Here is a 27,975-nt window from a genome sequence, read left to right on the forward strand (position 1 = left end):
TTGCCCAGCACGGGGATATTGAGTTCTATAAGATAAAGCCATAAACATGTGTGTCTGCATCTTCTATCAAAGGTTACAGCGATTTATATGAAGTTGTACAAAAACGCTTTATTTTGCCAAGACAATGCGTTTCTCACTGTTACATGCATTTGAATGGGAAACTCGCCTGAGACAAAGTGTAGGTTTTCATTATGTGAATAATTTTAAAATCTTAGCTCAAACGGCTGCAAAACCTGTTCTGTTTGCCCAGCACGGGGATATTGAGTTCTATAAGATAAAGCCATAAACATGTTTGTCTGAGTCTTCTATCAAAAGTTACAGCGATTTATATGAAGTTGTTCAAAAACGCTTTATTTCGCCAAGACAATGCGTTTCTCACTGTTACATGCATTTGAATGGGAAACTCGCCTGAGACAAAGTATAGGTTTTCATTATGTGAATAATTTTAAAATCTTAGCTCAAACGGCTGCAAAACCTGTTTGCCCAGCACGGGGATATTGAGTTCTATAAGATAAAGCCATAAACATGTTTGTCTGAGTCTTCTATCAAAAGTTACAGCGATTTATATGAAGTTGTACAAAAACGCTTTATTTCGCCAAGACAGTGTGTTTCTCACTGTTACATGCATTTGAATGGGAAACTCGCCTGAGACAAAGTATAGGTTTTCATTATGTGAATAATTTTAAAATCTTAGCTCAAACGGCTGCAAAACCTGTTTGCCCAGCACGGGGATATTGAGTTCTATAAGATAAAGCCATAAACATGTTTGTCTGAGTCTTCTATCAAAGGTTACAGCGATTTATATGAAGTTGTACAAAAACGCTTTATTTCGCCAAGACAGTGTGTTTCTCACTGTTACATGCATTTGAATGGGAAACTCGCCTGAGACAAAGTATAGGTTTTCATTATGTGAATAATTTTAAAATCTTAGCTCAAACGGCTGCAAAACCTGTTTGCCCAGCACGGGGATATTGAGTTCTATAAGATAAAGCCATAAACATGTTTGTCTGAGTCTTCTATCAAAAGTTACAGCGATTTATATGAAGTTGTTCAAAAACGCTTTATTTCGCCAAGACAATGCGTTTCTCACTGTTACATGCATTTGAATGGGAAACTCGCCTGAGACAAAGTATAGGTTTTCATTATGTGAATAATTTTAAAATCTTAGCTCAAACGGCTGCAAAACCTGTTCTGTTTGCCCAGCACGGGGATATTGAGTTCTATAAGATAAAGCCATAAACATGTTTGTCTGAGTCTTCTATCAAAAGTTACAGCGATTTATATGAAGTTGTTCAAAAACGCTTTATTTCGCCAAGACAATGCGTTTCTCACTGTTACATGCATTTGAATGGGAAACTCGCCTGAGACAAAGTATAGGTTTTCATTATGTGAATAATTTTAAAATCTTAGCTCAAACGGCTGCAAAACCTGTTCTGTTTGCCCAGCACGGGGATATTGAGTTCTATAAGATAAAGCCATAAACATGTTTGTCTGAGTCTTCTATCAAAAGTTACAGCGATTTATATGAAGTTGTTCAAAAACGCTTTATTTCGCCAAGACAATGCGTTTCTCACTGTTACATGCATTTGAATGGGAAACTCGCCTGAGACAAAGTATAGGTTTTCATTATGTGAATAATTTTAAAATCTTAGCTCAAACGGCTGCAAAACCTGTTTGCCCAGCACGGGGATATTGAGTTCTATAAGATAAAGCCATAAACATGTTTGTCTGAGTCTTCTATCAAAAGTTACAGCGATTTATATGAAGTTGTTCAAAAACGCTTTATTTTGCCAAGACAATGCGTTTCTCACTGTTACATGCATTTGAATGGGAAACTCGCCTGAGACAAAGTATAGGTTTTCATTATGTGAATAATTTTAAAATCTTAGCTCAAACGGCTGCAAAACCTGTTTGCCCAGCACGGGGACATTGAGTTCTATAAGATAAAGCCATAAACATGTGTGTCTGCGTCTTCTATCAAAGGTTACAGCGATTTATATGAAGTTGTACAAAAACGCTTTATTTTGCCAAGACAATGCGTTTCTCACTGTTACATGCATTTGAATGGGAAACTCGCCTGAGACAAAGTATAGGTTTTCAATATGTGAATAATTTTAAAGTCTTAGCTCAAACGGCTGCAAAACCTGTTCTGTTTGCCCAGCACGGGGATATTGAGTTCTATAAGATAAAGCCATAAACATGTTTGTCTGAGTCTTCTATCAAAGGTTACAGCGATTTATATGAAGTTGTACAAAAACGCTTTATTTCGCCAAGACAGTGTGTTTCTCACTGTTACATGCATTTGAATGGGAAACTCGCCTGAGACAAAGTATAGGTTTTCATTATGTGAATAATTTTAAAATCTTAGCTCAAACGGCTGCAAAACCTGTTTGCCCAGCACGGGGATATTGAGTTCTATAAGATAAAGCCATAAACATGTTTGTCTGAGTCTTCTATCAAAGGTTACAGCGATTTATATGAAGTTGTACAAAAACGCTTTATTTCGCCAAGACAGTGTGTTTCTCACTGTTACATGCATTTGAATGGGAAACTCGCCTGAGACAAAGTATAGGTTTTCATTATGTGAATAATTTTAAAATCTTAGCTCAAACGGCTGCAAAACCTGTTCTGTTTGCCCAGCACGGGGATATTGAGTTCTATAAGATAAAGCCATAAACATGTTTGTCTGAGTCTTCTATCAAAGGTTACAGCGATTTATATGAAGTTGTACAAAAACGCTTTATTTCGCCAAGACAGTGTGTTTCTCACTGTTACATGCATTTGAATGGGAAACTCGCCTGAGACAAAGTATAGGTTTTCATTATGTGAATAATTTTAAAATCTTAGCTCAAACGGCTGCAAAACCTGTTCTGTTTGCCCAGCACGGGGATATTGAGTTCTATAAGATAAAGCCATAAACATGTTTGTCTGAGTCTTCTATCAAAAGTTACAGCGATTTATATGAAGTTGTTCAAAAACGCTTTATTTCGCCAAGACAATGCGTTTCTCACTGTTACATGCATTTGAATGGGAAACTCGCCTGAGACAAAGTATAGGTTTTCATTATGTGAATAATTTTAAAATCTTAGCTCAAACGGCTGCAAAACCTGTTCTGTTTGCCCAGCACGGGGATATTGAGTTCTATAAGATAAAGCCATAAACATGTTTGTCTGAGTCTTCTATGAAAAGTTACAGCGATTTATATGAAGTTGTTCAAAAACGCTTTATTTCGCCAAGACAATGCGTTTCTCACTGTTACATGCATTTGAATGGGAAACTCGCCTGAGACAAAGTATAGGTTTTCATTATGTGAATAATTTGAAAATCTTAGCTCAAACGGCTGCAAAACCTGTTTGCCCAGCACGGGGACATTGAGTTCTATAAGATAAAGCCATAAACATGTGTGTCTGCATCTTCTATCAAAGGTTACAGCGATTTATATGAAGTTGTACAAAAACGCTTTATTTTGCCAAGACAATGCGTTTCTCACTGTTACATGCATTTGAATGGGAAACTCGCCTGAGACAAAGTATAGGTTTTCATTATGTGAATAATTTTAAAATCTTAGCTCAAACGGCTGCAAAACCTGTTCTGTTTGCCCAGCACGGGGATATTGAGTTCTATAAGATAAAGCCATAAACATGTTTGTCTGAGTCTTCTATCAAAAGTTACAGCGATTTATATGAAGTTGTTCAAAAACGCTTTATTTCGCCAAGACAATGCGTTTCTCACTGTTACATGCATTTGAATGGGAAACTCGCCTGAGACAAAGTATAGGTTTTCATTATGTGAATAATTTTAAAATCTTAGCTCAAACGGCTGCAAAACCTGTTTGCCCAGCACGGGGATATTGAGTTCTATAAGATAAAGCCATAAACATGTTTGTCTGAGTCTTCTATCAAAAGTTACAGCGATTTATATGAAGTTGTACAAAAACGCTTTATTTCGCCAAGACAGTGTGTTTCTCACTGTTACATGCATTTGAATGGGAAACTCGCCTGAGACAAAGTATAGGTTTTCATTATGTGAATAATTTTAAAATCTTAGCTCAAACGGCTGCAAAACCTGTTTGCCCAGCACGGGGATATTGAGTTCTATAAGATAAAGCCATAAACATGTTTGTCTGAGTCTTCTATCAAAGGTTACAGCGATTTATATGAAGTTGTACAAAAACGCTTTATTTCGCCAAGACAGTGTGTTTCTCACTGTTACATGCATTTGAATGGGAAACTCGCCTGAGACAAAGTATAGGTTTTCATTATGTGAATAATTTTAAAATCTTAGCTCAAACAGCTGCAAAACCTGTTTGCCCAGCACGGGGATATTGAGTTCTATAAGATAAAGCCATAAACATGTTTGTCTGAGTCTTCTATCAAAGGTTACAGCGATTTATATGAAGTTGTACAAAAACGCTTTATTTCGCCAAGACAGTGTGTTTCTCACTGTTACATGCATTTGAATGGGAAACTCGCCTGAGACAAAGTATAGGTTTTCATTATGTGAATAATTTTAAAATCTTAGCTCAAACGGCTGCAAAACCTGTTCTGTTTGCCCAGCACGGGGATATTGAGTTCTATAAGATAAAGCCATAAACATGTTTGTCTGAGTCTTCTATCAAAAGTTACAGCGATTTATATGAAGTTGTTCAAAAACGCTTTATTTCGCCAAGACAATGCGTTTCTCACTGTTACATGCATTTGAATGGGAAACTCGCCTGAGACAAAGTATAGGTTTTCATTATGTGAATAATTTTAAAATCTTAGCTCAAACGGCTGCAAAACCTGTTTGCCCAGCACGGGGATATTGAGTTCTATAAGATAAAGCCATAAACATGTTTGTCTGAGTCTTCTATCAAAAGTTACAGCGATTTATATGAAGTTGTTCAAAAACGCTTTATTTCGCCAAGACAGTGCGTTTCTCACTGTTACATGCATTTGAATGGGAAACTCGCCTGAGACAAAGTATAGGTTTTCATTATGTGAATAATTTTAAAATCTTAGCTCAAACGGCTGCAAAACCTGTTTGCCCAGCACGGGGATATTGAGTTCTATAAGATAAAGCCATAAACATGTTTGTCTGAGTCTTCTATCAAAGGTTACAGCGATTTATATGAAGTTGTACAAAAACGCTTTATTTCGCCAAGACAGTGTGTTTCTCACTGTTACATGCATTTGAATGGGAAACTCGCCTGAGACAAAGTATAGGTTTTCATTATGTGAATAATTTTAAAATCTTAGCTCAAACAGCTGCAAATCCTGTTTGCCCAGCACGGGGACCTTGAGTTCTATAAGATAAAGCCATAAACATGTTTGTCTGAGTCTTCTATCAAAGGTTACAGCGATTTATATGAAGTTGTACAAAAACGCTTTATTTCGCCAAGACAGTGTGTTTCTCACTGTTACATGCATTTGAATGGGAAACTCGCCTGAGACAAAGTATAGGTTTTCATTATGTGAATAATTTTAAAATCTTAGCTCAAACGGCTGCAAAACCTGTTCTGTTTGCCCAGCACGGGGATATTGAGTTCTATAAGATAAAGCCATAAACATGTTTGTCTGAGTCTTCTATCAAAAGTTACAGCGATTTATATGAAGTTGTTCAAAAACGCTTTATTTCGCCAAGACAATGCGTTTCTCACTGTTACATGCATTTGAATGGGAAACTCGCCTGAGACAAAGTATAGGTTTTCATTATGTGAATAATTTTAAAATCTTAGCTCAAACGGCTGCAAAACCTGTTCTGTTTGCCCAGCACGGGGATATTGAGTTCTATAAGATAAAGCCATAAACATGTTTGTCTGAGTCTTCTATCAAAAGTTACAGCGATTTATATGAAGTTGTTCAAAAACGCTTTATTTCGCCAAGACAATGCGTTTCTCACTGTTACATGCATTTGAATGGGAAACTCGCCTGAGACAAAGTATAGGTTTTCATTATGTGAATAATTTGAAAATCTTAGCTCAAACGGCTGCAAAACCTGTTTGCCCATCACGGGGACATTGAGTTCTATAAGATAAAGCCATAAACATGTGTGTCTGCATCTTCTATCAAAGGTTACAGCGATTTATATGAAGTTGTACAAAAACGCTTTATTTTGCCAAGACAATGCGTTTCTCACTGTTACATGCATTTGAATGGGAAACTCGCCTGAGACAAAGTATAGGTTTTCATTATGTGAATAATTTTAAAATCTTAGCTCAAACGGCTGCAAAACCTGTTTGCCCAGCACGGGGATATTGAGTTCTATAAGATAAAGCCATAAACATTTTTGTCTGAGTCTTCTATCAAAAGTTACAGCGATTTATATGAAGTTGTACAAAAACGCTTTATTTCGCCAAGACAATGCGTTTCTCACTGTTACATGCATTTGAATGGGAAACTCGCCTGAAACAAAGTATAGGTTTTCATTATGTGAATAATTTTAAAATCTTAGCTCAAACGGCTGCAAAACCTGTTTGCCCAGCACGGGGATATTGAGTTCTATAAGATAAAGCCATAAACATGTTTGTCTGAGTCTTCTATCAAAAGTTACAGCGATTTATATGAAGTTGTTCAAAAACGCTTTATTTCGCCAAGACAATGCGTTTCTCACTGTTACATGCATTTGAATGGGAAACTCGCCTGAGACAAAGTATAGGTTTTCATTATGTGAATAATTTTAAAATCTTAGCTCAAACGGCTGCAAAACCTGTTTGCCCAGCACGCCGACATTGAGTTCTATAAGATAAAGCCATAAACATGTTTGTCTGAGTCTTCTATCAAAAGTTACAGCGATTTATATGAAGTTGTTCAAAAACGCTTTATTTCGCCAAGACAATGCGTTTCTCACTGTTACATGCATTTGAATGGGAAACTCGCCTGAGACAAAGTATAGGTTTTCATTATGTGAATAATTTTAAAATCTTAGCTCAAACGGCTGCAAAACCTGTTCTGTTTGCCCAGCACGGGGATATTGAGTTCTATAAGATAAAGCCATAAACATGTTTGTCTGAGTCTTCTATCAAAAGTTACAGCGATTTATATGAAGTTGTTCAAAAACGCTTTATTTCGCCAAGACAATGCGTTTCTCACTGTTACATGCATTTGAATGGGAAACTCGCCTGAGACAAAGTATAGGTTTTCATTATGTGAATAATTTTAAAATCTTAGCTCAAACGGCTGCAAAACCTGTTTGCCCAGCACGGGGATATTGAGTTCTATAAGATAAAGCCATAAACATGTTTGTCTGAGTCTTCTATCAAAAGTTACAGCGATTTATATGAAGTTGTTCAAAAACGCTTTATTTTGCCAAGACAATGCGTTTCTCACTGTTACATGCATTTGAATGGGAAACTCGCCTGAGACAAAGTATAGGTTTTCATTATGTGAATAATTTTAAAATCTTAGCTCAAACGGCTGCAAAACCTGTTTGCCCAGCACGGGGACATTGAGTTCTATAAGATAAAGCCATAAACATGTGTGTCTGCGTCTTCTATCAAAGGTTACAGCGATTTATATGAAGTTGTACAAAAACGCTTTATTTTGCCAAGACAATGCGTTTCTCACTGTTACATGCATTTGAATGGGAAACTCGCCTGAGACAAAGTATAGGTTTTCAATATGTGAATAATTTTAAAGTCTTAGCTCAAACGGCTGCAAAACCTGTTCTGTTTGCCCAGCACGGGGATATTGAGTTCTATAAGATAAAGCCATAAACATGTTTGTCTGAGTCTTCTATCAAAGGTTACAGCGATTTATATGAAGTTGTACAAAAACGCTTTATTTCGCCAAGACAGTGTGTTTCTCACTGTTACATGCATTTGAATGGGAAACTCGCCTGAGACAAAGTATAGGTTTTCATTATGTGAATAATTTTAAAATCTTAGCTCAAACGGCTGCAAAACCTGTTTGCCCAGCACGGGGATATTGAGTTCTATAAGATAAAGCCATAAACATGTTTGTCTGAGTCTTCTATCAAAGGTTACAGCGATTTATATGAAGTTGTACAAAAACGCTTTATTTCGCCAAGACAGTGTGTTTCTCACTGTTACATGCATTTGAATGGGAAACTCGCCTGAGACAAAGTATAGGTTTTCATTATGTGAATAATTTTAAAATCTTAGCTCAAACGGCTGCAAAACCTGTTCTGTTTGCCCAGCACGGGGATATTGAGTTCTATAAGATAAAGCCATAAACATGTTTGTCTGAGTCTTCTATCAAAAGTTACAGCGATTTATATGAAGTTGTTCAAAAACGCTTTATTTCGCCAAGACAATGCGTTTCTCACTGTTACATGCATTTGAATGGGAAACTCGCCTGAGACAAAGTATAGGTTTTCATTATGTGAATAATTTTAAAATCTTAGCTCAAACGGCTGCAAAACCTGTTCTGTTTGCCCAGCACGGGGATATTGAGTTCTATAAGATAAAGCCATAAACATGTTTGTCTGAGTCTTCTATCAAAAGTTACAGCGATTTATATGAAGTTGTTCAAAAACGCTTTATTTCGCCAAGACAATGCGTTTCTCACTGTTACATGCATTTGAATGGGAAACTCGCCTGAGACAAAGTATAGGTTTTCATTATGTGAATAATTTTAAAATCTTAGCTCAAACGGCTGCAAAACCTGTTTGCCCAGCACGGGGATATTGAGTTCTATAAGATAAAGCCATAAACATGTTTGTCTGAGTCTTCTATCAAAAGTTACAGCGATTTATATGAAGTTGTTCAAAAACGCTTTATTTCGCCAAGACAGTGCGTTTCTCACTGTTACATGCATTTGAATGGGAAACTCGCCTGAGACAAAGTATAGGTTTTCATTATGTGAATAATTTTAAAATCTTAGCTCAAACGGCTGCAAAACCTGTTTGCCCAGCACGGGGATATTGAGTTCTATAAGATAAAGCCATAAACATGTTTGTCTGAGTCTTCTATCAAAGGTTACAGCGATTTATATGAAGTTGTACAAAAACGCTTTATTTCGCCAAGACAGTGTGTTTCTCACTGTTACATGCATTTGAATGGGAAACTCGCCTGAGACAAAGTATAGGTTTTCATTATGTGAATAATTTTAAAATCTTAGCTCAAACGGCTGCAAAACCTGTTCTGTTTGCCCAGCACGGGGATATTGAGTTCTATAAGATAAAGCCATAAACATGTTTGTCTGAGTCTTCTATCAAAAGTTACAGCGATTTATATGAAGTTGTTCAAAAACGCTTTATTTCGCCAAGACAATGCGTTTCTCACTGTTACATGCATTTGAATGGGAAACTCGCCTGAGACAAAGTATAGGTTTTCATTATGTGAATAATTTTAAAATCTTAGCTCAAACGGCTGCAAAACCTGTTTGCCCAGCACGGGGATATTGAGTTCTATAAGATAAAGCCATAAACATGTTTGTCTGAGTCTTCTATCAAAAGTTACAGCGATTTATATGAAGTTGTTCAAAAACGCTTTATTTTGCCAAGACAATGCGTTTCTCACTGTTACATGCATTTGAATGGGAAACTCGCCTGAGACAAAGTATAGGTTTTCATTATGTGAATAATTTTAAAATCTTAGCTCAAACGGCTGCAAAACCTGTTTGCCCAGCACGGGGACATTGAGTTCTATAAGATAAAGCCATAAACATGTGTGTCTGCGTCTTCTATCAAAGGTTACAGCGATTTATATGAAGTTGTACAAAAACGCTTTATTTTGCCAAGACAATGCGTTTCTCACTGTTACATGCATTTGAATGGGAAACTCGCCTGAGACAAAGTATAGGTTTTCAATATGTGAATAATTTTAAAGTCTTAGCTCAAACGGCTGCAAAACCTGTTCTGTTTGCCCAGCACGGGGATATTGAGTTCTATAAGATAAAGCCATAAACATGTTTGTCTGAGTCTTCTATCAAAGGTTACAGCGATTTATATGAAGTTGTACAAAAACGCTTTATTTCGCCAAGACAGTGTGTTTCTCACTGTTACATGCATTTGAATGGGAAACTCGCCTGAGACAAAGTATAGGTTTTCATTATGTGAATAATTTTAAAATCTTAGCTCAAACGGCTGCAAAACCTGTTTGCCCAGCACGGGGATATTGAGTTCTATAAGATAAAGCCATAAACATGTTTGTCTGAGTCTTCTATCAAAGGTTACAGCGATTTATATGAAGTTGTACAAAAACGCTTTATTTCGCCAAGACAGTGTGTTTCTCACTGTTACATGCATTTGAATGGGAAACTCGCCTGAGACAAAGTATAGGTTTTCATTATGTGAATAATTTTAAAATCTTAGCTCAAACGGCTGCAAAACCTGTTCTGTTTGCCCAGCACGGGGATATTGAGTTCTATAAGATAAAGCCATAAACATGTTTGTCTGAGTCTTCTATCAAAAGTTACAGCGATTTATATGAAGTTGTTCAAAAACGCTTTATTTCGCCAAGACAATGCGTTTCTCACTGTTACATGCATTTGAATGGGAAACTCGCCTGAGACAAAGTATAGGTTTTCATTATGTGAATAATTTTAAAATCTTAGCTCAAACGGCTGCAAAACCTGTTCTGTTTGCCCAGCACGGGGATATTGAGTTCTATAAGATAAAGCCATAAACATGTTTGTCTGAGTCTTCTATCAAAAGTTACAGCGATTTATATGAAGTTGTTCAAAAACGCTTTATTTCGCCAAGACAATGCGTTTCTCACTGTTACATGCATTTGAATGGGAAACTCGCCTGAGACAAAGTATAGGTTTTCATTATGTGAATAATTTTAAAATCTTAGCTCAAACGGCTGCAAAACCTGTTTGCCCAGCACGGGGATATTGAGTTCTATAAGATAAAGCCATAAACATGTTTGTCTGAGTCTTCTATCAAAAGTTACAGCGATTTATATGAAGTTGTTCAAAAACGCTTTATTTCGCCAAGACAGTGCGTTTCTCACTGTTACATGCATTTGAATGGGAAACTCGCCTGAGACAAAGTATAGGTTTTCATTATGTGAATAATTTTAAAATCTTAGCTCAAACGGCTGCAAAACCTGTTTGCCCAGCACGGGGATATTGAGTTCTATAAGATAAAGCCATAAACATGTTTGTCTGAGTCTTCTATCAAAGGTTACAGCGATTTATATGAAGTTGTACAAAAACGCTTTATTTCGCCAAGACAGTGTGTTTCTCACTGTTACATGCATTTGAATGGGAAACTCGCCTGAGACAAAGTATAGGTTTTCATTATGTGAATAATTTTAAAATCTTAGCTCAAACAGCTGCAAATCCTGTTTGCCCAGCACGGGGACCTTGAGTTCTATAAGATAAAGCCATAAACATGTTTGTCTGAGTCTTCTATCAAAAGTTACAGCGATTTATATGAAGTTGTTCAAAAACGCTTTATTTCGCCAAGACAATGCGTTTCTCACTGTTACATGCATTTGAATGGGAAACTCGCCTGAAACAAAGTATAGGTTTTCATTATGTGAATAATTTTAAAATCTTAGCTCAAACGGCTGCAAAACCTGTTTGCCCAGCACGGGGATATTGAGTTCTATAAGATAAAGCCATAAACATGTTTGTCTGAGTCTTCTATCAAAAGTTACAGCGATTTATATGAAGTTGTTCAAAAACGCTTTATTTCGCCAAGACAATGCGTTTCTCACTGTTACATGCATTTGAATGGGAAACTCGCCTGAGACAAAGTATAGGTTTTCATTATGTGAATAATTTTAAAATCTTAGCTCAAACGGCTGCAAAACCTGTTCTGTTTGCCCAGCACGGGGATATTGAGTTCTATAAGATAAAGCCATAAACATGTTTGTCTGAGTCTTCTATCAAAAGTTACAGCGATTTATATGAAGTTGTTCAAAAACGCTTTATTTCGCCAAGACAATGCGTTTCTCACTGTTACATGCATTTGAATGGGAAACTCGCCTGAGACAAAGTATAGGTTTTCATTATGTGAATAATTTTAAAATCTTAGCTCAAACGGCTGCAAAACCTGTTCTGTTTGCCCAGCACGGGGATATTGAGTTCTATAAGATAAAGCCATAAACATGTTTGTCTGAGTCTTCTATCAAAAGTTACAGCGATTTATATGAAGTTGTTCAAAAACGCTTTATTTCGCCAAGACAATGCGTTTCTCACTGTTACATGCATTTGAATGGGAAACTCGCCTGAGACAAAGTATAGGTTTTCATTATGTGAATAATTTTAAAATCTTAGCTCAAACGGCTGCAAAACCTGTTTGCCCAGCACGGGGATATTGAGTTCTATAAGATAAAGCCATAAACATGTTTGTCTGAGTCTTCTATCAAAAGTTACAGCGATTTATATGAAGTTGTTCAAAAACGCTTTATTTCGCCAAGACAGTGCGTTTCTCACTGTTACATGCATTTGAATGGGAAACTCGCCTGAGACAAAGTATAGGTTTTCATTATGTGAATAATTTTAAAATCTTAGCTCAAACGGCTGCAAAACCTGTTTGCCCAGCACGGGGATATTGAGTTCTATAAGATAAAGCCATAAACATGTTTGTCTGAGTCTTCTATCAAAGGTTACAGCGATTTATATGAAGTTGTACAAAAACGCTTTATTTCGCCAAGACAGTGTGTTTCTCACTGTTACATGCATTTGAATGGGAAACTCGCCTGAGACAAAGTATAGGTTTTCATTATGTGAATAATTTTAAAATCTTAGCTCAAACAGCTGCAAATCCTGTTTGCCCAGCACGGGGACCTTGAGTTCTATAAGATAAAGCCATAAACATGTTTGTCTGAGTCTTCTATCAAAAGTTACAGCGATTTATATGAAGTTGTTCAAAAACGCTTTATTTCGCCAAGACAATGCGTTTCTCACTGTTACATGCATTTGAATGGGAAACTCGCCTGAAACAAAGTATAGGTTTTCATTATGTGAATAATTTTAAAATCTTAGCTCAAACGGCTGCAAAACCTGTTTGCCCAGCACGGGGATATTGAGTTCTATAAGATAAAGCCATAAACATGTTTGTCTGAGTCTTCTATCAAAAGTTACAGCGATTTATATGAAGTTGTTCAAAAACGCTTTATTTCGCCAAGACAATGCGTTTCTCACTGTTACATGCATTTGAATGGGAAACTCGCCTGAGACAAAGTATAGGTTTTCATTATGTGAATAATTTGAAAATCTTAGCTCAAACGGCTGCAAAACCTGTTTGCCCAGCACGGGGACATTGAGTTCTATAAGATAAAGCCATAAACATGTTTGTCTGAGTCTTCTATCAAAAGTTACAGCGATTTATATGAAGTTGTACAAAAACGCTTTATTTTGCCAAGACAATGCGTTTCTCACTGTTACATGCATTTGAATGGGAAACTCGCCTGAGACAAAGTATAGGTTTTCATTATGTGAATAATTTTAAAATCTTAGCTCAAACGGCTGCAAAACCTGTTCTGTTTGCCCAGCACGGGGATATTGAGTTCTATAAGATAAAGCCATAAACATGTTTGTCTGAGTCTTCTATCAAAGGTTACAGCGATTTATATGAAGTTGTACAAAAACGCTTTATTTCGCCAAGACAGTGTGTTTCTCACTGTTACATGCATTTGAATGGGAAACTCGCCTGAGACAAAGTATAGGTTTTCATTATGTGAATAATTTTAAAATCTTAGCTCAAACGGCTGCAAAACCTGTTCTGTTTGCCCAGCACGGGGATATTGAGTTCTATAAGATAAAGCCATAAACATGTTTGTCTGAGTCTTCTATCAAAAGTTACAGCGATTTATATGAAGTTGTTCAAAAACGCTTTATTTCGCCAAGACAATGCGTTTCTCACTGTTACATGCATTTGAATGGGAAACTCGCCTGAGACAAAGTATAGGTTTTCATTATGTGAATAATTTTAAAATCTTAGCTCAAACGGCTGCAAAACCTGTTCTGTTTGCCCAGCACGGGGATATTGAGTTCTATAAGATAAAGCCATAAACATGTTTGTCTGAGTCTTCTATCAAAAGTTACAGCGATTTATATGAAGTTGTTCAAAAACGCTTTATTTCGCCAAGACAGTGTGTTTCTCACTGTTACATGCATTTGAATGGGAAACTCGCCTGAGACAAAGTATAGGTTTTCATTATGTGAATAATTTGAAAATCTTAGCTCAAACGGCTGCAAAACCTGTTTGCCCAGCACGGGGACATTGAGTTCTATAAGATAAAGCCATAAACATGTGTGTCTGCATCTTCTATCAAAGGTTACAGCGATTTATATGAAGTTGTACAAAAACGCTTTATTTTGCCAAGACAATGCGTTTCTCACTGTTACATGCATTTGAATGGGAAACTCGCCTGAGACAAAGTATAGGTTTTCATTATGTGAATAATTTTAAAATCTTAGCTCAAACGGCTGCAAAACCTGTTTGCCCAGCACGGGGATATTGAGTTCTATAAGATAAAGCCATAAACATGTTTGTCTGAGTCTTCTATCAAAAGTTACAGCGATTTATATGAAGTTGTTCAAAAACGCTTTATTTCGCCAAGACAATGCGTTTCTCACTGTTACATGCATTTGAATGGGAAACTCGCCTGAAACAAAGTATAGGTTTTCATTATGTGAATAATTTTAAAATCTTAGCTCAAACGGCTGCAAAACCTGTTTGCCCAGCACGGGGATATTGAGTTCTATAAGATAAAGCCATAAACATGTTTGTCTGAGTCTTCTATCAAAAGTTACAGCGATTTATATGAAGTTGTTCAAAAACGCTTTATTTCGCCAAGACAATGCGTTTCTCACTGTTACATGCATTTGAATGGGAAACTCGCCTGAGACAAAGTATAGGTTTTCATTATGTGAATAATTTTAAAATCTTAGCTCAAACGGCTGCAAAACCTGTTTGCCCAGCACGGGGATATTGAGTTCTATAAGATAAAGCCATAAACATGTTTGTCTGAGTCTTCTATCAAAGGTTACAGCGATTTATATGAAGTTGTACAAAAACGCTTTATTTCGCCAAGACAGTGTGTTTCTCACTGTTACATGCATTTGAATGGGAAACTCGCCTGAGACAAAGTATAGGTTTTCATTATGTGAATAATTTTAAAATCTTAGCTCAAACGGCTGCAAAACCTGTTTGCCCAGCACGGGGATATTGAGTTCTATAAGATAAAGCCATAAACATGTTTGTCTGAGTCTTCTATCAAAGGTTACAGCGATTTATATGAAGTTGTACAAAAACGCTTTATTTCGCCAAGACAGTGTGTTTCTCACTGTTACATGCATTTGAATGGGAAACTCGCCTGAGACAAAGTATAGGTTTTCATTATGTGAATAATTTTAAAATCTTAGCTCAAACGGCTGCAAAACCTGTTCTGTTTGCCCAGCACGGGGATATTGAGTTCTATAAGATAAAGCCATAAACATGTTTGTCTGAGTCTTCTATCAAAAGTTACAGCGATTTATATGAAGTTGTTCAAAAACGCTTTATTTCGCCAAGACAATGCGTTTCTCACTGTTACATGCATTTGAATGGGAAACTCGCCTGAGACAAAGTATAGGTTTTCATTATGTGAATAATTTTAAAATCTTAGCTCAAACGGCTGCAAAACCTGTTCTGTTTGCCCAGCACGGGGATATTGAGTTCTATAAGATAAAGCCATAAACATGTTTGTCTGAGTCTTCTATCAAAAGTTACAGCGATTTATATGAAGTTGTTCAAAAACGCTTTATTTCGCCAAGACAATGCGTTTCTCACTGTTACATGCATTTGAATGGGAAACTCGCCTGAGACAAAGTATAGGTTTTCATTATGTGAATAATTTTAAAATCTTAGCTCAAACGGCTGCAAAACCTGTTTGCCCAGCACGGGGATATTGAGTTCTATAAGATAAAGCCATAAACATGTTTGTCTGAGTCTTCTATCAAAAGTTACAGCGATTTATATGAAGTTGTTCAAAAACGCTTTATTTCGCCAAGACAGTGCGTTTCTCACTGTTACATGCATTTGAATGGGAAACTCGCCTGAGACAAAGTATAGGTTTTCATTATGTGAATAATTTTAAAATCTTAGCTCAAACGGCTGCAAAACCTGTTTGCCCAGCACGGGGATATTGAGTTCTATAAGATAAAGCCATAAACATGTTTGTCTGAGTCTTCTATCAAAGGTTACAGCGATTTATATGAAGTTGTACAAAAACGCTTTATTTCGCCAAGACAGTGTGTTTCTCACTGTTACATGCATTTGAATGGGAAACTCGCCTGAGACAAAGTATAGGTTTTCATTATGTGAATAATTTTAAAATCTTAGCTCAAACAGCTGCAAATCCTGTTTGCCCAGCACGGGGACCTTGAGTTCTATAAGATAAAGCCATAAACATGTTTGTCTGAGTCTTCTATCAAAAGTTACAGCGATTTATATGAAGTTGTTCAAAAACGCTTTATTTCGCCAAGACAATGCGTTTCTCACTGTTACATGCATTTGAATGGGAAACTCGCCTGAAACAAAGTATAGGTTTTCATTATGTGAATAATTTTAAAATCTTAGCTCAAACGGCTGCAAAACCTGTTTGCCCAGCACGGGGATATTGAGTTCTATAAGATAAAGCCATAAACATGTTTGTCTGAGTCTTCTATCAAAAGTTACAGCGATTTATATGAAGTTGTTCAAAAACGCTTTATTTCGCCAAGACAATGCGTTTCTCACTGTTACATGCATTTGAATGGGAAACTCGCCTGAGACAAAGTATAGGTTTTCATTATGTGAATAATTTTAAAATCTTAGCTCAAACGGCTGCAAAACCTGTTCTGTTTGCCCAGCACGGGGATATTGAGTTCTATAAGATAAAGCCATAAACATGTTTGTCTGAGTCTTCTATCAAAAGTTACAGCGATTTATATGAAGTTGTTCAAAAACGCTTTATTTCGCCAAGACAATGCGTTTCTCACTGTTACATGCATTTGAATGGGAAACTCGCCTGAGACAAAGTATAGGTTTTCATTATGTGAATAATTTTAAAATCTTAGCTCAAACGGCTGCAAAACCTGTTCTGTTTGCCCAGCACGGGGATATTGAGTTCTATAAGATAAAGCCATAAACATGTTTGTCTGAGTCTTCTATCAAAAGTTACAGCGATTTATATGAAGTTGTTCAAAAACGCTTTATTTCGCCAAGACAATGCGTTTCTCACTGTTACATGCATTTGAATGGGAAACTCGCCTGAGACAAAGTATAGGTTTTCATTATGTGAATAATTTTAAAATCTTAGCTCAAACGGCTGCAAAACCTGTTTGCCCAGCACGGGGATATTGAGTTCTATAAGATAAAGCCATAAACATGTTTGTCTGAGTCTTCTATCAAAAGTTACAGCGATTTATATGAAGTTGTTCAAAAACGCTTTATTTCGCCAAGACAGTGCGTTTCTCACTGTTACATGCATTTGAATGGGAAACTCGCCTGAGACAAAGTATAGGTTTTCATTATGTGAATAATTTTAAAATCTTAGCTCAAACGGCTGCAAAACCTGTTTGCCCAGCACGGGGATATTGAGTTCTATAAGATAAAGCCATAAACATGTTTGTCTGAGTCTTCTATCAAAGGTTACAGCGATTTATATGAAGTTGTACAAAAACGCTTTATTTCGCCAAGACAGTGTGTTTCTCACTGTTACATGCATTTGAATGGGAAACTCGCCTGAGACAAAGTATAGGTTTTCATTATGTGAATAATTTTAAAATCTTAGCTCAAACAGCTGCAAATCCTGTTTGCCCAGCACGGGGACCTTGAGTTCTATAAGATAAAGCCATAAACATGTTTGTCTGAGTCTTCTATCAAAAGTTACAGCGATTTATATGAAGTTGTTCAAAAACGCTTTATTTCGCCAAGACAATGCGTTTCTCACTGTTACATGCATTTGAATGGGAAACTCGCCTGAAACAAAGTATAGGTTTTCATTATGTGAATAATTTTAAAATCTTAGCTCAAACGGCTGCAAAACCTGTTTGCCCAGCACGGGGATATTGAGTTCTATAAGATAAAGCCATAAACATGTTTGTCTGAGTCTTCTATCAAAAGTTACAGCGATTTATATGAAGTTGTTCAAAAACGCTTTATTTCGCCAAGACAATGCGTTTCTCACTGTTACATGCATTTGAATGGGAAACTCGCCTGAGACAAAGTATAGGTTTTCATTATGTGAATAATTTGAAAATCTTAGCTCAAACGGCTGCAAAACCTGTTTGCCCAGCACGGGGACATTGAGTTCTATAAGATAAAGCCATAAACATGTTTGTCTGAGTCTTCTATCAAAAGTTACAGCGATTTATATGAAGTTGTACAAAAACGCTTTATTTTGCCAAGACAATGCGTTTCTCACTGTTACATGCATTTGAATGGGAAACTCGCCTGAGACAAAGTATAGGTTTTCATTATGTGAATAATTTTAAAATCTTAGCTCAAACGGCTGCAAAACCTGTTCTGTTTGCCCAGCACGGGGATATTGAGTTCTATAAGATAAAGCCATAAACATGTTTGTCTGAGTCTTCTATCAAAGGTTACAGCGATTTATATGAAGTTGTACAAAAACGCTTTATTTCGCCAAGACAGTGTGTTTCTCACTGTTACATGCATTTGAATGGGAAACTCGCCTGAGACAAAGTATAGGTTTTCATTATGTGAATAATTTTAAAATCTTAGCTCAAACGGCTGCAAAACCTGTTCTGTTTGCCCAGCACGGGGATATTGAGTTCTATAAGATAAAGCCATAAACATGTTTGTCTGAGTCTTCTATCAAAAGTTACAGCGATTTATATGAAGTTGTTCAAAAACGCTTTATTTCGCCAAGACAATGCGTTTCTCACTGTTACATGCATTTGAATGGGAAACTCGCCTGAGACAAAGTATAGGTTTTCATTATGTGAATAATTTTAAAATCTTAGCTCAAACGGCTGCAAAACCTGTTCTGTTTGCCCAGCACGGGGATATTGAGTTCTATAAGATAAAGCCATAAACATGTTTGTCTGAGTCTTCTATCAAAAGTTACAGCGATTTATATGAAGTTGTTCAAAAACGCTTTATTTCGCCAAGACAGTGTGTTTCTCACTGTTACATGCATTTGAATGGGAAACTCGCCTGAGACAAAGTATAGGTTTTCATTATGTGAATAATTTGAAAATCTTAGCTCAAACGGCTGCAAAACCTGTTTGCCCAGCACGGGGACATTGAGTTCTATAAGATAAAGCCATAAACATGTGTGTCTGCATCTTCTATCAAAGGTTACAGCGATTTATATGAAGTTGTACAAAAACGCTTTATTTTGCCAAGACAATGCGTTTCTCACTGTTACATGCATTTGAATGGGAAACTCGCCTGAGACAAAGTATAGGTTTTCATTATGTGAATAATTTTAAAATCTTAGCTCAAACGGCTGCAAAACCTGTTTGCCCAGCACGGGGATATTGAGTTCTATAAGATAAAGCCATAAACATGTTTGTCTGAGTCTTCTATCAAAAGTTACAGCGATTTATATGAAGTTGTTCAAAAACGCTTTATTTCGCCAAGACAATGCGTTTCTCACTGTTACATGCATTTGAATGGGAAACTCGCCTGAAACAAAGTATAGGTTTTCATTATGTGAATAATTTTAAAATCTTAGCTCAAACGGCTGCAAAACCTGTTTGCCCAGCACGGGGATATTGAGTTCTATAAGATAAAGCCATAAACATGTTTGTCTGAGTCTTCTATCAAAAGTTACAGCGATTTATATGAAGTTGTTCAAAAACGCTTTATTTCGCCAAGACAATGCGTTTCTCACTGTTACATGCATTTGAATGGGAAACTCGCCTGAGACAAAGTATAGGTTTTCATTATGTGAATAATTTTAAAATCTTAGCTCAAACGGCTGCAAAACCTGTTTGCCCAGCACGGGGATATTGAGTTCTATAAGATAAAGCCATAAACATGTTTGTCTGAGTCTTCTATCAAAAGTTACAGCGATTTATATGAAGTTGTTCAAAAACGCTTTATTTTGCCAAGACAATGCGTTTCTCACTGTTACATGCATTTGAATGGGAAACTCGCCTGAGACAAAGTATAGGTTTTCATTATGTGAATAATTTTAAAATCTTAGCTCAAACGGCTGCAAAACCTGTTTGCCCAGCACGGGGACATTGAGTTCTATAAGATAAAGCCATAAACATGTGTGTCTGCGTCTTCTATCAAAGGTTACAGCGATTTATATGAAGTTGTACAAAAACGCTTTATTTTGCCAAGACAATGCGTTTCTCACTGTTACATGCATTTGAATGGGAAACTCGCCTGAGACAAAGTATAGGTTTTCAATATGTGAATAATTTTAAAGTCTTAGCTCAAACGGCTGCAAAACCTGTTCTGTTTGCCCAGCACGGGGATATTGAGTTCTATAAGATAAAGCCATAAACATGTTTGTCTGAGTCTTCTATCAAAGGTTACAGCGATTTATATGAAGTTGTACAAAAACGCTTTATTTCGCCAAGACAGTGTGTTTCTCACTGTTACATGCATTTGAATGGGAAACTCGCCTGAGACAAAGTATAGGTTTTCATTATGTGAATAATTTTAAAATCTTAGCTCAAACGGCTGCAAAACCTGTTTGCCCAGCACGGGGATATTGAGTTCTATAAGATAAAGCCATAAACATGTTTGTCTGAGTCTTCTATCAAAGGTTACAGCGATTTATATGAAGTTGTACAAAAACGCTTTATTTCGCCAAGACAGTGTGTTTCTCACTGTTACATGCATTTGAATGGGAAACTCGCCTGAGACAAAGTATAGGTTTTCATTATGTGAATAATTTTAAAATCTTAGCTCAAACGGCTGCAAAACCTGTTCTGTTTGCCCAGCACGGGGATATTGAGTTCTATAAGATAAAGCCATAAACATGTTTGTCTGAGTCTTCTATCAAAAGTTACAGCGATTTATATGAAGTTGTTCAAAAACGCTTTATTTCGCCAAGACAATGCGTTTCTCACTGTTACATGCATTTGAATGGGAAACTCGCCTGAGACAAAGTATAGGTTTTCATTATGTGAATAATTTTAAAATCTTAGCTCAAACGGCTGCAAAACCTGTTCTGTTTGCCCAGCACGGGGATATTGAGTTCTATAAGATAAAGCCATAAACATGTTTGTCTGAGTCTTCTATCAAAAGTTACAGCGATTTATATGAAGTTGTTCAAAAACGCTTTATTTTGCCAAGACAATGCGTTTCTCACTGTTACATGCATTTGAATGGGAAACTCGCCTGAGACAAAGTATAGGTTTTCATTATGTGAATAATTTTAAAATCTTAGCTCAAACGGCTGCAAAACCTGTTTGCCCAGCACGGGGACATTGAGTTCTATAAGATAAAGCCATAAACATGTGTGTCTGCGTCTTCTATCAAAGGTTACAGCGATTTATATGAAGTTGTACAAAAACGCTTTATTTTGCCAAGACAATGCGTTTCTCACTGTTACATGCATTTGAATGGGAAACTCGCCTGAGACAAAGTATAGGTTTTCAATATGTGAATAATTTTAAAGTCTTAGCTCAAACGGCTGCAAAACCTGTTCTGTTTGCCCAGCACGGGGATATTGAGTTCTATAAGATAAAGCCATAAACATGTTTGTCTGAGTCTTCTATCAAAGGTTACAGCGATTTATATGAAGTTGTACAAAAACGCTTTATTTCGCCAAGACAGTGTGTTTCTCACTGTTACATGCATTTGAATGGGAAACTCGCCTGAGACAAAGTATAGGTTTTCATTATGTGAATAATTTTAAAATCTTAGCTCAAACGGCTGCAAAACCTGTTTGCCCAGCACGGGGATATTGAGTTCTATAAGATAAAGCCATAAACATGTTTGTCTGAGTCTTCTATCAAAGGTTACAGCGATTTATATGAAGTTGTACAAAAACGCTTTATTTCGCCAAGACAGTGTGTTTCTCACTGTTACATGCATTTGAATGGGAAACTCGCCTGAGACAAAGTATAGGTTTTCATTATGTGAATAATTTTAAAATCTTAGCTCAAACGGCTGCAAAACCTGTTCTGTTTGCCCAGCACGGGGATATTGAGTTCTATAAGATAAAGCCATAAACATGTTTGTCTGAGTCTTCTATCAAAAGTTACAGCGATTTATATGAAGTTGTTCAAAAACGCTTTATTTCGCCAAGACAATGCGTTTCTCACTGTTACATGCATTTGAATGGGAAACTCGCCTGAGACAAAGTATAGGTTTTCATTATGTGAATAATTTTAAAATCTTAGCTCAAACGGCTGCAAAACCTGTTCTGTTTGCCCAGCACGGGGATATTGAGTTCTATAAGATAAAGCCATAAACATGTTTGTCTGAGTCTTCTATCAAAAGTTACAGCGATTTATATGAAGTTGTTCAAAAACGCTTTATTTCGCCAAGACAATGCGTTTCTCACTGTTACATGCATTTGAATGGGAAACTCGCCTGAGACAAAGTATAGGTTTTCATTATGTGAATAATTTTAAAATCTTAGCTCAAACGGCTGCAAAACCTGTTTGCCCAGCACGGGGATATTGAGTTCTATAAGATAAAGCCATAAACATGTTTGTCTGAGTCTTCTATCAAAAGTTACAGCGATTTATATGAAGTTGTTCAAAAACGCTTTATTTCGCCAAGACAGTGCGTTTCTCACTGTTACATGCATTTGAATGGGAAACTCGCCTGAGACAAAGTATAGGTTTTCATTATGTGAATAATTTTAAAATCTTAGCTCAAACGGCTGCAAAACCTGTTTGCCCAGCACGGGGATATTGAGTTCTATAAGATAAAGCCATAAACATGTTTGTCTGAGTCTTCTATCAAAGGTTACAGCGATTTATATGAAGTTGTACAAAAACGCTTTATTTCGCCAAGACAGTGTGTTTCTCACTGTTACATGCATTTGAATGGGAAACTCGCCTGAGACAAAGTATAGGTTTTCATTATGTGAATAATTTTAAAATCTTAGCTCAAACAGCTGCAAATCCTGTTTGCCCAGCACGGGGACCTTGAGTTCTATAAGATAAAGCCATAAACATGTTTGTCTGAGTCTTCTATCAAAAGTTACAGCGATTTATATGAAGTTGTTCAAAAACGCTTTATTTCGCCAAGACAATGCGTTTCTCACTGTTACATGCATTTGAATGGGAAACTCGCCTGAGACAAAGTATAGGTTTTCATTATGTGAATAATTTGAAAATCTTAGCTCAAACGGCTGCAAAACCTGTTTGCCCAGCACGGGGACATTGAGTTCTATAAGATAAAGCCATAAACATGTGTGTCTGCATCTTCTATCAAAGGTTACAGTGATTTATATGAAGTTGTACAAAAACGCTTTATTTTGCCAAGACAATGCGTTTCTCACTGTTACATGCATTTGAATGGGAAACTCGCCTGAGACAAAGTATAGGTTTTCATTATGTGAATAATTTTAAAATCTTAGCTCAAACGGCTGCAAAACCTGTTTGCCCAGCACGGGGATATTGAGTTCTATAAGATAAAGCCATAAACATGTTTGTCTGAGTCTTCTATCAAAAGTTACAGCGATTTATATGAAGTTGTTCAAAAACGCTTTATTTCGCCAAGACAATGCGTTTCTCACTGTTACATGCATTTGAATGGGAAACTCGCCTGAAACAAAGTATAGGTTTTCATTATGTGAATAATTTTAAAATCTTAGCTCAAACGGCTGCAAAACCTGTTTGCCCAGCACGGGGATATTGAGTTCTATAAGATAAAGCCATAAACATGTTTGTCTGAGTCTTCTATCAAAAGTTACAGCGATTTATATGAAGTTGTTCAAAAACGCTTTATTTCGCCAAGACAATGCGTTTCTCACTGTTACATGCATTTGAATGGGAAACTCGCCTGAGACAAAGTATAGGTTTTCATTATGTGAATAATTTTAAAATCTTAGCTCAAACGGCTGCAAAACCTGTTTGCCCAGCACGGGGACATTGAGTTCTATAAGATAAAGCCATAAACATGTGTGTCTGCGTCTTCTATCAAAGGTTACAGCGATTTATATGAAGTTGTACAAAAACGCTTTATTTTGCCAAGACAATGCGTTTCTCACTGTTACATGCATTTGAATGGGAAACTCGCCTGAGACAAAGTATAGGTTTTCATTATGTGAATAATTTTAAAATCTTAGCTCAAACGGCTGCAAAACCTGTTTGCCCAGCACGGGGACATTGAGTTCTATAAGATAAAGCCATAAACATGTGTGTCTGCGTCTTCTATCAAAGGTTACAGCGATTTATATGAAGTTGTACAAAAACGCTTTATTTTGCCAAGACAATGCGTTTCTCACTGTTACATGCATTTGAATGGGAAACTCGCCTGAGACAAAGTATAGGTTTTCAATATGTGAATAATTTTAAAGTCTTAGCTCAAACGGCTGCAAAACCTGTTCTGTTTGCCCAGCACGGGGATATTGAGTTCTATAAGATAAAGCCATAAACATGTTTGTCTGAGTCTTCTATCAAAAGTTACAGCGATTTATATGAAGTTGTTCAAAAACGCTTTATTTTGCCAAGACAATGCGTTTCTCACTGTTACATGCATTTGAATGGGAAACTCGCCTGAGACAAAGTATAGGTTTTCATTATGTGAATAATTTTAAAATCTTAGCTCAAACGGCTGCAAAACCTGTTTGCCCAGCACGGGGACATTGAGTTCTATAAGATAAAGCCATAAACATGTGTGTCTGCGTCTTCTATCAAAGGTTACAGCGATTTATATGAAGTTGTACAAAAACGCTTTATTTTGCCAAGACAATGCGTTTCTCACTGTTACATGCATTTGAATGGGAAACTCGCCTGAGACAAAGTATAGGTTTTCAATATGTGAATAATTTTAAAGTCTTAGCTCAAACGGCTGCAAAACCTGTTCTGTTTGCCCAGCACGGGGATATTGAGTTCTATAAGATAAAGCCATAAACATGTTTGTCTGAGTCTTCTATCAAAGGTTACAGCGATTTATATGAAGTTGTACAAAAACGCTTTATTTCGCCAAGACAGTGTGTTTCTCACTGTTACATGCATTTGAATGGGAAACTCGCCTGAGACAAAGTATAGGTTTTCATTATGTGAATAATTTTAAAATCTTAGCTCAAACGGCTGCAAAACCTGTTTGCCCAGCACGGGGATATTGAGTTCTATAAGATAAAGCCATAAACATGTTTGTCTGAGTCTTCTATCAAAGGTTACAGCGATTTATATGAAGTTGTACAAAAACGCTTTATTTCGCCAAGACAGTGTGTTTCTCACTGTTACATGCATTTGAATGGGAAACTCGCCTGAGACAAAGTATAGGTTTTCATTATGTGAATAATTTTAAAATCTTAGCTCAAACGGCTGCAAAACCTGTTCTGTTTGCCCAGCACGGGGATATTGAGTTCTATAAGATAAAGCCATAAACATGTTTGTCTGAGTCTTCTATCAAAAGTTACAGCGATTTATATGAAGTTGTTCAAAAACGCTTTATTTCGCCAAGACAATGCGTTTCTCACTGTTACATGCATTTGAATGGGAAACTCGCCTGAGACAAAGTATAGGTTTTCATTATGTGAATAATTTTAAAATCTTAGCTCAAACGGCTGCAAAACCTGTTCTGTTTGCCCAGCACGGGGATATTGAGTTCTATAAGATAAAGCCATAAACATGTTTGTCTGAGTCTTCTATCAAAAGTTACAGCGATTTATATGAAGTTGTTCAAAAACGCTTTATTTCGCCAAGACAATGCGTTTCTCACTGTTACATGCATTTGAATGGGAAACTCGCCTGAGACAAAGTATAGGTTTTCATTATGTGAATAATTTTAAAATCTTAGCTCAAACGGCTGCAAAACCTGTTTGCCCAGCACGGGGATATTGAGTTCTATAAGATAAAGCCATAAACATGTTTGTCTGAGTCTTCTATCAAAAGTTACAGCGATTTATATGAAGTTGTTCAAAAACGCTTTATTTCGCCAAGACAATGCGTTTCTCACTGTTACATGCATTTGAATGGGAAACTCGCCTGAGACAAAGTATAGGTTTTCATTATGTGAATAATTTTAAAATCTTAGCTCAAACGGCTGCAAAACCTGTTTGCCCAGCACGGGGATATTGAGTTCTATAAGATAAAGCCATAAACATGTTTGTCTGAGTCTTCTATCAAAGGTTACAGCGATTTATATGAAGTTGTACAAAAACGCTTTATTTCGCCAAGACAGTGTGTTTCTCACTGTTACATGCATTTGAATGGGAAACTCGCCTGAGACAAAGTATAGGTTTTCATTATGTGAATAATTTTAAAATCTTAGCTCAAACAGCTGCAAATCCTGTTTGCCCAGCACGGGGACCTTGAGTTCTATAAGATAAAGCCATAAACATGTTTGTCTGAGTCTTCTATCAAAAGTTACAGCGATTTATATGAAGTTGTTCAAAAACGCTTTATTTCGCCAAGACAATGCGTTTCTCACTGTTACATGCATTTGAATGGGAAACTCGCCTGAAACAAAGTATAGGTTTTCATTATGTGAATAATTTTAAAATCTTAGCTCAAACGGCTGCAAAACCTGTTTGCCCAGCACGGGGATATTGAGTTCTATAAGATAAAGCCATAAACATGTTTGTCTGAGTCTTCTATCAAAAGTTACAGCGATTTATATGAAGTTGTTCAAAAACGCTTTATTTCGCCAAGACAATGCGTTTCTCACTGTTACATGCATTTGAATGGGAAACTCGCCTGAGACAAAGTATAGGTTTTCATTATGTGAATAATTTTAAAATCTTAGTTCAAACGGCTGCAAAACCTGTTCTGTTTGCCCAGCACGGGGATATTGAGTTCTATAAGATAAAGCCATAAACATGTTTGTCTGAGTCTTCTATCAAAAGTTACAGCGATTTATATGAAGTTGTTCAAAAACGCTTTATTTCGCCAAGACAATGCGTTTCTCACTGTTACATGCATTTGAATGGGAAACTCGCCTGAGACAAAGTATAGGTTTTCATTATGTGAATAATTTTAAAATCTTAGCTCAAACGGCTGCAAAACCTGTTCTGTTTGCCCAGCACGGGGATATTGAGTTCTATAAGATAAAGCCATAAACATGTTTGTCTGAGTCTTCTATCAAAAGTTACAGCGATTTATATGAAGTTGTTCAAAAACGCTTTATTTCGCCAAGACAATGCGTTTCTCACTGTTACATGCATTTGAATGGGAAACTCGCCTGAAACAAAGTATAGGTTTTCATTATGTGAATAATTTTAAAATCTTAGCTCAAACGGCTGCAAAACCTGTTTGCCCAGCACGGGGATATTGAGTTCTATAAGATAAAGCCATAAACATGTTTGTCTGAGTCTTCTATCAAAAGTTACAGCGATTTATATGAAGTTGTTCAAAAACGCTTTATTTCGCCAAGACAGTGCGTTTCTCACTGTTACATGCATTTGAATGGGAAACTCGCCTGAGACAAAGTATAGGTTTTCATTATGTGAATAATTTTAAAATCTTAGCTCAAACGGCTGCAAAACCTGTTTGCCCAGCACGGGGATATTGAGTTCTATAAGATAAAGCCATAAACATGTTTGTCTGAGTCTTCTATCAAAGGTTACAGCGATTTATATGAAGTTGTACAAAAACGCTTTATTTCGCCAAGACAGTGTGTTTCTCACTGTTACATGCATTTGAATGGGAAACTCGCCTGAGACAAAGTATAGGTTTTCATTATGTGAATAATTTTAAAATCTTAGCTCAAACAGCTGCAAATCCTGTTTGCCCAGCACGGGGACCTTGAGTTCTATAAGATAAAGCCATAAACATGTTTGTCTGAGTCTTCTATCAAAAGTTACAGCGATTTATATGAAGTTGTTCAAAAACGCTTTATTTCGCCAAGACAATGCGTTTCTCACTGTTACATGCATTTGAATGGGAAACTCGCCTGAAACAAAGTATAGGTTTTCATTATGTGAATAATTTTAAAATCTTAGCTCAAACGGCTGCAAAACCTGTTTGCCCAGCACGGGGATATTGAGTTCTATAA

Source organism: Rhamphochromis sp. 'chilingali', assembly GCF_963969265.1.
Source record: "Rhamphochromis sp. 'chilingali' genome assembly, chromosome: 6".
NCBI lineage: Eukaryota > Metazoa > Chordata > Actinopteri > Cichliformes > Cichlidae > Rhamphochromis > Rhamphochromis sp. 'chilingali'.